This window comes from Pseudophryne corroboree, chromosome 4, assembly GCF_028390025.1.
Source record: "Pseudophryne corroboree isolate aPseCor3 chromosome 4, aPseCor3.hap2, whole genome shotgun sequence".
Lineage (NCBI taxonomy): Eukaryota > Metazoa > Chordata > Amphibia > Anura > Myobatrachidae > Pseudophryne > Pseudophryne corroboree.
The window spans coordinates 325,930,695-325,942,716 of record NC_086447.1 but is presented as its reverse complement, the minus strand read 5'-3'; the positions used below and the strand labels follow the sequence as shown (position 1 = coordinate 325,942,716).

The 12,022-nt window shown below is 49.2% G+C and overlaps 1 protein-coding gene across 27 annotated transcripts in view; it reads left to right on the top strand.

Moving 5' to 3' along the window:
- The window catches only part of DLG1 (discs large MAGUK scaffold protein 1), a 1,011,951-nt gene that overhangs the window by 895,512 nt on the left and 104,417 nt on the right, over window positions 1-12,022 (top strand). The gene's annotated exons all lie outside the window — the stretch shown is intronic.

Genomic DNA, 12,022 nt, shown 5'->3' with positions numbered 1-12,022 from the left:
AGTGAGATTGCCCTCAACCGCAAGTGTACCGAGTGTGCAAAGATCTTTGTCTCTGCTTACACTGTCACAATGTATATTGAGGGCACGTTGGGTATGGAATGCCAGCGGCCGTACAAATGACCTCCCGTACACCGAGCTACATGCGAAGGATTGGCATGTAGCCATTCAAATGTTAGACGTATCAAGGTGAAGTGCATACTGCAGAAATGACAATGCCGTTGAATTCACAAATCGTCCCTTCCCACAGGGTGTTGTACCAAATGGTGAAACCCTATTTATTAAGACAGGATTACAGATATAAGCAGGAAAGTCTGGTGGGATAATAGCAGTTTGTTTCCTGTATACCAGTGTTTTGCAAACTTTTTTTGAATCACAGCTCCCTAGAGTATCAGCATTTTTTACAGCACCCTAGGCAAAATGTTTCTCACTGAGAAATTCTGCAAAAATGATTAAATTAAGTAACTTTTGTTTCTATTTTAACCTTATGTACAGGTATGTGGTGTTGGACTGGGTTGTGGTGACTTGTCCACATATTTTGAATGGTAGCCACTAACACTGGTTTCTGCCTCAGGGTACACTGGTATTCCACAGGGAATAACATCGGGGTGTAGAGTTGGATCTTGATCCGAGGCACCAACAGCCAAGCTTTGACTGTTCCTAGGATGCACTGCACTGCCTCCTCTATAGCCCCGCCTCCAGGCATTGTAAGTTGGTGCCTGCAGTGCAGGTCACTAACAGGTGGGGCTGCGCTAGGCAGCCCTGAAAAGAGCTTTTTTTTAGAAGACTTCAAGGCCGCAGCACTTTCTATGTCTTTATGACATGCTGTGCTGAGGCTCCATCACCTCCCTCAGTGGCACTGCATACTCCCGCGGCCTTGTTCCCGGGTACTTGCAGCGGAGACACCGGTTTTCTTCAGGCACACCACCGCTGTTACCCTCCAGGATTGTGTGGCTGCACTTGAAGAGATGACGTAAATCGTGATCCGGTCGCGGCCCCAGGAGATGGAGCGCGCCGCTGGCGTGGACACTGTCGCACAGGGACCCCACTATATCCACCAGGGCAAGGAGCACAGGTCAGATTTATTAAAATCCATTTGTAAAAGGCTCCACAGTACCCGGTGGTGAAGTCCATCAGAGGGGATAAGGCGCTGACCTGTAGCCCCTCCCCCAGCTCCGGGTGCCATCCACTGCTGGTGTTCCCGCTCTGAAGCTGCATCTCTCTCTCTCTCCCTCCCTCCCTCACTCCCTGAAGAGATTTTGGCGCCATTACATAGCTGGGCTGATCTCCAGGACTGCTGGGCACTGCCTCCTCTGTAAATCCGCCTGTATCATCAACGCTGTGCATTTACAGACACTTAACTATTCTACATGTCATTTTAGACAGTGTTAGTTAAGAACAAGTGTACTGCTATCTGAATAGTTAGTGCAAGTATTCTGTGATATACATCCGGTGTTTACTGTGCATTGTTATATCTGTATACATACATATCTATATGTAATTACTAGTCCAGTGCAGTTTTATTGTTATATGTGATAATTGCTGCATTGTACCAGTGACTGAGTGTGCCTATATCTGCTGTGTGGATTCCACTCTTGTGTATCAACACGTTTGCTATCACTATATTCTGTACCCTGGGGGGGCTAGGTGCGCCAGGGTCTTATATAATATATAGTGCTACACAGAGCATACTGTTTGTATTTCTCACTGTGTTTTTCAGTCACCCCACACGGCTTATATCCTCTGTTTGTGCTCTGTATTTACTGTCACAAAACACAGGGGATTATTTGCGGATTTCTTTGTGTTTGTCTGGCTATATTGTACTATTACATCGTAAGGCTACATCCCACATGATGTCTGCTACACAGGGTGGGACATCCGCGGACGCTCCTGCAGCATACAGTGCTGTTGTCATGGATTCACCAGTGGGGGAAGTGTTCGCTGCTGGTTCAGGCGCTGGGGGTCTTACATCTTCCAGTCCATCTGTGGCACCTGTGGTCAATCGAGACCCACCTTGGGCAGCTTTTTTCAAATATGCTGACTATGCTTGTAACGCGTCTCACGCCCCCTGTGGAGCCTCCTGTGCCATTGCAGCCACATATTGTCCCTGTAGTTAATCCACCATGGGTGGATACTTTGTCTACCCAGTTACAGCAATTAAATCATACTTTGGTTAGACAAAAGTCCACCTCACATCCTTCTGGGGCCAAGGGGTCATCTAAGCGGGCCATTTCTTCCTCACAATCCACTAATATTTCGGATAATTCTTCCAATGAAGATGGGGAATATACTGATCAGTCAGACACTGATACAGTTGCATCTGATGAGGACTCTACAACCCAGGTTGATGTTCCTGACCGTGCAGAGGCTATCAAGCTGATTCTCCAAATTGATGATGACATTGAGACTCCTGTTACATCTAAGAAACCTGATAAGTTTAAACTCCAGCAGGTTGCTAAAGTAGTTTTACCACATTCTGATATCTCAATTGACATACGTCAGGAATCCTGGTCATCTCCAGGAAAGAAGTTTCCATGTCTAAAAAGATGCTAGCTCCATTTTCTCTGACGTCCTAGTGGATGCTGGGAACTCCGTAAGGACCATGGGGAATAGCGGGCTCCGAAGGAGACTGGGCACTCTAAGAAAGAATTAGGACTACCTGGTGTGCACTGGCTCCTCCCTCGATGCCCCTCCTCCAGACCTCAGTTAGAATCTGTGCCCGGCTCGAGCTGGATGCACACTAGGGGCTCTCCTGAGCTTCTAGAAAAGAAAGTATATTTAGGTTTTTTATTTTCAGTGAGATCTGCTGGCAACAGACTCACTGCTATGAGGGACTTAGGGGAGAGAAGCGAACCTACCTGCTTGCAGCTAGCTTGGGCTTCTAGGCTACTGGACACCATTAGCTCCAGAGGGATCGAACACAGGCTCAGCCTCGGTCGTCCGGTCCCGGAGCCACGCCGCCGTCCCCCTTGCAGAGCAAGAAGAACGTCCAGGAAATCGGCGGCTGAAGACTCCGGTCTTCATTAAGGTAGCGCACAGCACTGCAGCTGTGCGCCATTGCTCCCCATGCACACCTCACACTCCGGTCACTGATGGGTGCAGGGCGCTGGGCGCCCTGGGCTGCAATAAGATTACCTTACATTGGCAAAAAATACACATAGTATAGTCATTAAGACTATATATGTGTAAAATCCCCTGCCATATATCCATAAAAAAAGCGGGAGAAGTCCGCCTGCAGTTTCCAGGCTCAATAGGGTAAAAAAGAGAGGGGGGGCACTAAATTTAGGCGCAAATACTATATATATATATATATATATATATATATATATATATATAGCTGCTATAGGGTAAAATCACTAATTATAGTGTACATCCCTGTGATTTATAGCGCTGTGGTGTGTGCTGGCATACTCTCTCTCTGTCTCCCCAAAGGACTTTGTGGGGTCCTGTCCTCAGTCAGAGCATTCCCTGTGTGTGTGCGGGGAGTGTCGGTACGGCTGTGTCGACATGTTTGATGAGGAGGCTTATGTGGAGGCGGAGCAGGTGCCGATAAATGTGATGTCACCCCCTGCGGGGTCGACACCTGAGTGGATGGATATGTGGAAGGAATTACGTGGCCGTGTCAACTCCTTACATAAGAGGTTTGATGACATAGCAGATGTGGGACAGCCGGCTTCTCAGTCCGTGCCTGCCCAGGCGTCTCAAAAGCCACAGATGTCGACACGGATACTGACTCCAGTGTCGACGACGATGAGACTAGTGTACATTCCAATAGGGCCATCCGTTACATGATTACGGCAATGAAAAATGTGTTGCACATTTCTGACATTAACCCTGGTGCCACAAAAAAGGGTATTATGTTTGGGGAGAAAAAGCAACCTGTGGTTTTTCCCCCTTCTGAAGAGTTAAATGAAGTGTGTGATGAAGCGTGGGTTTCCCCCGATAAGAAACTGGTAATTTCCAAAAAGTTACTAAGGGCGTACCCTTTCCCGCCAGAGGATAGGATACGTTGGGAGACATCCCCTAGGGTGGATAAAGCGATCACACGCTTGTCAAAGAAGGTGGCACTACCGTCTCCGGATACGGCCGCCCTAAAGGAGCCTGCGGATAGAAAGCAGGAGGCTATCCTGAAGTCTGTATATACACACTCAGGTATTATACTGAGACCGGCTATTGCTTTAGCATGGATGTGCAGTGCTGCAGCTGCGTGGTCAGATTCCCTGTCTGATAACATTGATACCCTTGACAGGGACACTATGGGGTATATGCAATTGCGGTCGAATTCCCGAAATTGTCGAATTTCGGGAGTTTTTCGCCAAAAAAAAAATTCGACAATGCAATTCAGTACTTTCCGACAAAAAAACGGACTTTCAAAATTCTACTTTTTGAAATTCGACTTTTGACAAATTCGACTTTTTTGCAATGATACACATGCTGCAATTCGACCAAAGTCTATTCAATGGAAGTTTGGAAATTCGACAACAGTGCTTTTAGACAGTAAATTCGTCATTTTCAATCCGCCACACTTTGGAGGGTGAAACTAATAAAAAAAATTTAAAACATGTTTTTTTTTGTGTTTTTTTTTCTTGGTAATATCATATCTATTTATATTAGAAGGGATTAGGTACTTGGTTTGTCTTTTTTGGAGGCACAAGTATTATTTATATATTTTTAAAAATAATATTTTATTTTTTATTTTTTGGATGGAATGGTAAAATCCCTGAAAAAAATGGCGTGGGGTCCCCCCTCCAAAGCATAACCAGCCTCGGGCTCTTCGAGCTGGTCCTGGTTCTAAAAATGCGGGGGGTAAATTGACAGGGGTTCCACCGTATTTTTAAAACCAGCACCGGGCTCTGCGCCTGATGCTGGTGCAAAAAATACGGGGGACAAAAAGAGTAGGGGTCCCCCGTATTTTATACACCAGCATCGGGCTCCACTAGCTGGACAGATAATGCCACAGCCGGGGGTCACTTTTATACAGCGCCCTGCGGCCGTGGCATTAAATATCCAACTAGTCACCCCTGGCCGGGTTACCCTGGGGGAGTGGGGACCCCTTCAATCAAGGGGTCCCCCCCCCAGCCACCCAAGGGCCAGGGGTGAAGCCCGAGGCTGTCCCCCCCCCATCCAAGGGCTGCGGATGGGAGGCCGATAGCCTTGAGAAAAATGTCAGAATATTGTTTTTTCCAGTAGTACTACAAGTCCCAGCAAGCCTCCCCCGCAAGCTGGTACTTGGAGAACCACAAGTACCAGCATGCGGGAGAAAAACGGGCCCGCTGGTACCTGTAGTTCTACTGGGGGAAAAATACCCAAATAAAAACAGGAGACCGACACCGTGAAAGTAAAACTTTATTTCATACGTCGACACACACATACTTACCTATGTTCACACGCCGACATCGGTCCTCTTCTCCAAGTAGAATCCAGGGGTACCTGAAAAGAAAAGATAAATACACTCACCTCATCCATGGTCCAGAGGTAAATCCACGAACTTGTCAAAAAAACAAACCGGACACCCGTATCACACGGACTGAAAGGGGTCCCATGTTGACACATGAGACCCCTTTCCACGAATGCAGAGAAACCCCCCCCCCGTGACAGCTGTCACTGAAAGGTCTCGTAAGCCAATCAGCGAGCGCAACGTCCTTGCACTCTGCTGTTTGGCTCTGTGCGCGTCTGAGCTGACAGCGCATCGCAAAGCCTCTCCATTATATTCAATGGTGGGAACTTTGCGGCTAGCGATGGGGTCACCCGCCGGTCAGCGGCTGACCGCGGGTAACCCCACAACTGACGGCAAAGTTCCCACCATTGAAAGTAATGGGATAGGCTTTGCGATGCGCTGTCTGAGGTCACACGCGCACAGCCAATCAGGTGAGCGCCACGGAAGTAGCGCTTCCTGATTGGCTGAAGGGACCTCAGTGACAGGAGTCACGTGGTGTCCCGGCATTCGGGGAAAGGGGTCTGATGTGTAAACATGGGACCCCTTTCAGTCCGGCATGGTACGGGTGTTCGTGTTTTTTTTTTAACAAGTACGTGGATTATCTCCCGGACACTGGATTGAGGTGAGTCTAATTTTTTTCACAGGTACCTCGGATCGTCTGAGACTGTGACAGTCGGCGTGTCAACATAGGTAAGTATGTGTGTGTCGGCAGTGTGTAATAAAGTTGTACTTGTCAAGGTGTGTGTCTCCTGTTTTTATTTGGGTATTTTTTTTCCAGTGGTACTACAGGTTCCAGTGGGCCCGTTTTTCTCCCGCATGCTGGTACTTGTGGTTCTCCAAGTACCAGCTTGCGGGGGAGGCTTGCTGGGACTTGTAGTACTACTGGAAAAAACAATATTCTGTCATTTTACTCAAGGCTATTAGCCTCCCATCCGCAGCCCTTGGATGGGGGGGACAGCCTCGGGCTTCACCCCTGGCCCTTGGGTGGCTGTGGGGGGGGACCCCTTGATTGAAGGGGTCCCCACTCCCCCAGGGTACCCCGGCCAGGGGTGACTAGTTGGATATTTAATGCCACGGCCGCAGGGCGCTGTATAAAAGTGACACCCGGCTGTGGCATTATCTGTCCAGCTAGTGGAGCCCGGTGCTGGTGTATAAAATACGGGGGACCCCTACTCTTTTTGTCCCCCGTATTTTTTGCACCAGCATCGGGTGCAGAGCCCGGTGCTGGTTTTAAAAATACGGGGGAACCCCTGTCAATTTTTACCCCGCATTTTTAGAACCAGGACCAGCTCGAAGAGCCCGAGGCTGGTAATGCTTTAAAGGGGGGACCCCACGTCATTTTTTTCAGGGTTTTTCCCGTTTTTTTAATTCGCTGCAAAATCCGGCAAATCGGCCGTTTTTCGCCCGCGGGACTGTCGAATCCGTTTTTCATTGAATATGGTGAATTCCAGCAGCCACCTGCCGGAATTCACCTGTCGAATTGTGTCGAATTAAAAAACGGCGATAATTTGCCGCGATTCGCCGTGAATTGCATATACCCCTATATTGCTAACTGTAGAGCATATTAAAGACGTAGTCTTATACATGAGAGATGCACAGAGGGATATTTGCCAACTGGCATCTAGAATAAATGCAATGTCCATTTCTGCCAGGAGAGTATTATGGACTCGGCAGTGGACAGGTGATGCGGATTCTAAAAGGCACATGGAGGTTTTGCCTTACAAGGGTGAGGAATTGTTTGTTTTGTCTCTCGGACCTCGTTTCCACAGCGACGGCTGGGAAGTCGACATTTTTACCCCATGTTCCCTCACAGCCAAAGAAAGCACTGTATTATCAGGTACAGTCCTTTCGGCCCCAGAAAGGCAAGCGGGTTAAAGGCGCGTCCTTTCTGCCCAGAGGCAGAGGTAGGGGGAAAAAGCTGCACCAAACAGCAAGTTCCCAGGAACAAAAGTCCTCTCCCGCTTCCTCTAAGTCCACCGCATGACGCTGGGGCTCCACAGGTGGAGCCAGGTGCGGTGGGGGCCCGTCTCCGGAACTTGAGCGACCAGTGGGTTCGCTCACGGGTGGATCCCTGGATTCTACAAGTGGTATCTCAGGGGTACAAGCTGGAATTCGAGACGTCTCCCCCTCGCCGTTTCCTCAAATCAGCCTTGCCAACTACTCCCCCAGACAGGGAGGCGGTGCTGGAGGCGATTCACAAGCTGTTCTCCCAGCAGGTGATAACCAAAGTACCCCTCCTTCAACAGGGACGGGGTTACTATTCCACAATGTTTGTGGTACCGAAACCGGACGGTTCGGTGAGACCCATTTTAAATTTGAAATCCTTGAACACTTATATTAGAAGGTTCAAGTTCAAAATGGAATCGCTCAGGGCGGTTATTGCAAGCATGGACGAAGGGGATTACATGGTATCACTGGACATCAAGGATGCTTACCTGCATGTCCCCATTTACCCTCCTCACCAGGAGTACCTCAGATTTGTGGTACAGGACTGTCATTACCAATTCCAGACGTTGCCGTTTGGTCTGTCCACGGCACCGAGGGTATTTACCAAGGTAATGGCCGAAATGATGATACTCCTTCGAAAAAAGGGAGTTATAATTATCCCGTACTTGGACGATCTCCTTATAAAGGCGAGGTCCAGGGAACAGTTGTTGATCGGAGTAGCACTAACTCGGGAAGTGCTACAACAGCACGGCTGGATCCTGAATATTCCAAAGTCGCAGCTGGTTCCTACAACGCGTCTACTGTTCCTGGGGATGGTTCTGGACACAGAACCGAAAAAGGTGTTTCTCCCGGAGGAGAAGGCCAAGGAGTTGTCATCTCTAGTCCGAGACCTCCTAAAACCAAAACAGGTGTCGGTGCACCACTGCACGCGAGTCCTGGGAAAGATGGTAGCTTCTTACGAAGCAATTCCATTCGGAAGGTTCCATGCAAGGATCTTTCAGTGGGATCTGTTGGACAAGTGGTCCGGATCGCATTTTCAGATGCATCGGCTGATAACCCTGTCTCCAAGGACCAGGGTGTCGCTGTTGTGGTGGCTGCAGAGTGCTCATCTTCTAGAGGGCCGCAGATTCGGCATACAGGACTGGGTCCTGGTGACCACGGATGCCAGCCTTCGAGGTTGGGGGGGCAGTCACACAGGGAAGAAACTTCCAAGGACTATGGACGAGTCAGGAGACTTCCCTACACATAAATATTCTGGAACTAAGGGCCATTTACAATGCCCTAAGTCAGGCAAGACCCCTGCTGCAACACCAGCCAGTGCTGATCCAGTCAGACAACATCACGGCGGTCGCCCATGTAAACCGTCAGGGCGGCACAAGAAGCAGGATGGCGATGGCAGAAACCACAAGGATTCTCCGATGGGCGGAAAATCATGTGTTAGCACTGTCAGCAGTGTTCATTCCGGGAGTGGACAACTGGGAAGCAGACTTCCTCAGCAGGCACGACCTCCACCCGGGAGAGTGGGGACTTCATCCAGAAGTCTTCCAAATGATTGTACACCGTTGGGAAAGGCCACAGGTGGACATGATGGCGTCCCGCCTCAACAAAAAGCTAAAAAGATATTGCGCCAGGTCAAGGGACCCTCAGGCGATAGCTGTGGACGCTCTAGTGACACCGTGGGTGTACCAGTCGGTTTATGTGTTCCCTCCTCTGCCTCTCATACCCAAGGTACTGAGAATAATAAGAAGGAGAGGAGTAAGAACTATACTTGTGGTTCCGGATTGGCCAAGAAGAGCTTGGTACCCAGAACTTCAAGAAATGATCTCAGAGGACCCATGGCCTCTGCCGCTCAGACAGGACCTGCTGCAGCAGGGGCCCTGTCTGTTCCAAGACTTACCGCGGCTGCGTTTGACGGCATGGCGGTTGAACACCGGATCCTTTAAGAAAAGGGCATTCTGGAGGAAGTCATTCCTACGCTGATTAAAGCTAGGAAAGATGTGACCGTAAGACATTATCACCGCATATGGCGAAAATATGTTGCTTAGTGTGAGACCAGGAAGGCCCCAACGGAGGAATTTCAGCTCGGTCGATTTCTGCACTTCCTACAGTCAGGAGTGACTATGGGCCTAAAATTGGGTTCCATTAAGGTCCAGATCTCGGCTCTGTCGATTTTCTTCCAAAAAGAACTGGCTTCACTGCCTGAAGTTCAGACTTTTGTTAAAGGAGTGCTGCATATTCAGCCCCCTTTTGTGCCTCCAGTGGCACCGTGGGATCTCAACGTGGTGTTGGATTTCCTAAAGTCGCATTGGTTTGAGCCACTTAAAACCGTGGAGCTAAAATACCTCACGTGGAAAGTGGTCATGCTGTTGGCCTTGGCGTCGGCCAGGCGTGTATCAGAATTGGCGGCTTTGTCATGTAAAAGCCCTTATCTGATTTTTCATATGGATAGGGCGGAATTGAGGACTCGTTCCCAATTCCTTCCTAAGGTGGTTTCAGCTTTTCATGTGAACCAACCTATTGTGGTGCCTGCGGCTACTCGGGACTTGGAGGATTCCAAGTTACTGGACGTAGTCAGGGCCCTGAAAATATATGTTTCCAGGACGGCTGGAGTCAGGAAAACGGACTCGCTATTTATCCTGTATGCACCCAACAAGCTGGGTGCTCCTGCTTCTAAGCAGACTATTGCTCGCTGGATCTGTAGTACGATTCAACTTGCACATTCTGCGGCTGGACTGCGCATCCTAAATCTGTAAAAGCCCATTCCACGAGGAGAGTGGGCTCTTCTTGGGCGGATGCCCGAGGGGTCTCGGCTTTACAACTTTGCCGAGCTGCTACTTGGTCGGGTTCAAACACATTTGCAAAATTCTACAAGTTTGATACCCTGGCTGAGGAGGACCTTGTGTTTGCTCATTCGGTGCTGCAGAGTCATCCGCACTCTCCCGCCCGTTTGGGAGCTTTGGTATAATCCCCATGGTCCTTACGGAGTTCCCAGCATCCACTAGGACGTCAGAGAAAATAAGAATTTACTCACCGGTAATTCTATTTCTCGTAGTCCGTAGTGGATGCTGGGCGCCCATCCCAAGTGCGGATTGTCTGCAATACTTGTATATAGTTATTGCCTAACTAAAGGGTTATTGTTATGAGCCATCTGTTCGTGAGGCTCAGTTGTTGTTCATACTGTTAACTGGATATAGTATCACGAGTTGTACGGTGTGATTGGTGTGGTTGGTATGAGTCTTACCCGGGATTCCAAATCCTTTCCTTATTGTGTCAGCTCTTCCGGGCACAGTTTCCCTAACTGAGGTTTGGAGGAGGGGCATAGAGGGAGGAGCCAGTGCACACCAGGTAGTCCTAATTCTTGCTTAGAGTCCCCAGTCTCCTTCGGAGCCCGCTATTCCCCATGGTCCTTACGGAGTTCCCAGCATCCACTACGGACTACGAGAAATAGAATTACCGGTGAGTAAATTCTTATTATCCTATCCCTGCGGAGTTGAGTAACAAGTGGGAAACTCCACCACCGGTGGACTCTCATGTCGCCAGTCTTGTGGTGTCCTCTACTCTGCCTTTCACCACTGTCACCTCACTGAAGGAGCCAACAGATAAGCGTGTGGAGGGATGCCTGAATTCTATTTACACACTTACCGGTGCTGTACATAGACTCACTGTGGTTGCCTCTTGGGCAGCCAAAGGAATTGAAGCATGGGTTCAGGCAATTGAGGAGGAGCTACCTCATAATTTTTCTGACACTGCTGGATAATATCTGTCGTATATTACCACAGCCTCTCACTATATTCAGGAGGCGGCCTCTGATGCAGGGGTCATGGCGGCCAAGGCTTCTACTACGTCTATCCTGGCTTGCCGGATTCTGTGGTTAAGGTCCTGGAAGGTGGAGCTGGACTCTAAAAAGACCTTGGAGGTACTCCCTTTCAAGGGAGACATCCTGTTTGGGGAAGATCTGAATAAGATGGTGACTGACTTGGCGACGGCCAATACTCCATTTGTCCCAAGTACTAATCCTTCTGCTCAGAAGGGTAAGAGTACCACTTTTAGCTCCTTTCGATCTCCAAGTAAAGCAAAAGGTCAGGCGTACCTGAGACAGGCTTGCACTTTCAAGAACACTAAGTCCAAATCTAAACAATCCTGGGCCGCCCATCAGCCTGCTTCCAAACAAGTCAAGCCTGCTACATGATGGGACGTGCCTCCTCCTGGGGGCCGCCAGGGTGGGAGGCCGACTTCTGCAGTTCGCCCAGGCATGATTAAAGACCACTTCTGACGCCTGGGTACGGGAAGTTGTCTCTCACGGGTATGCAATCTCTTTCAAGAGACGTCCCCCTCGCCAGTTCTGTTCAATGGTTATCCCCTCGAATCCTTTGAAAGCGCAAGCTCTACACCTGGTTGTACAATCCCTCCTGGAAACAGGAGCGGTAGTGCCGGTACCTCTGTCCCAGAGAGGCAGGGGATACTATTCGAACCTGTTTTTAGTTCCGAAGCTGAATGGGTCTTTCCGGTCAATCCTCAATCCCATATCATTGAACAAGTTTGTAAGAGTTTCCAAATTCCATATGGAAACTCTACGCTCGATTGTGCTGGCCATGGAACCCGAGGACTTTATGGTATCCCTGGACATACAGGATGCTTACC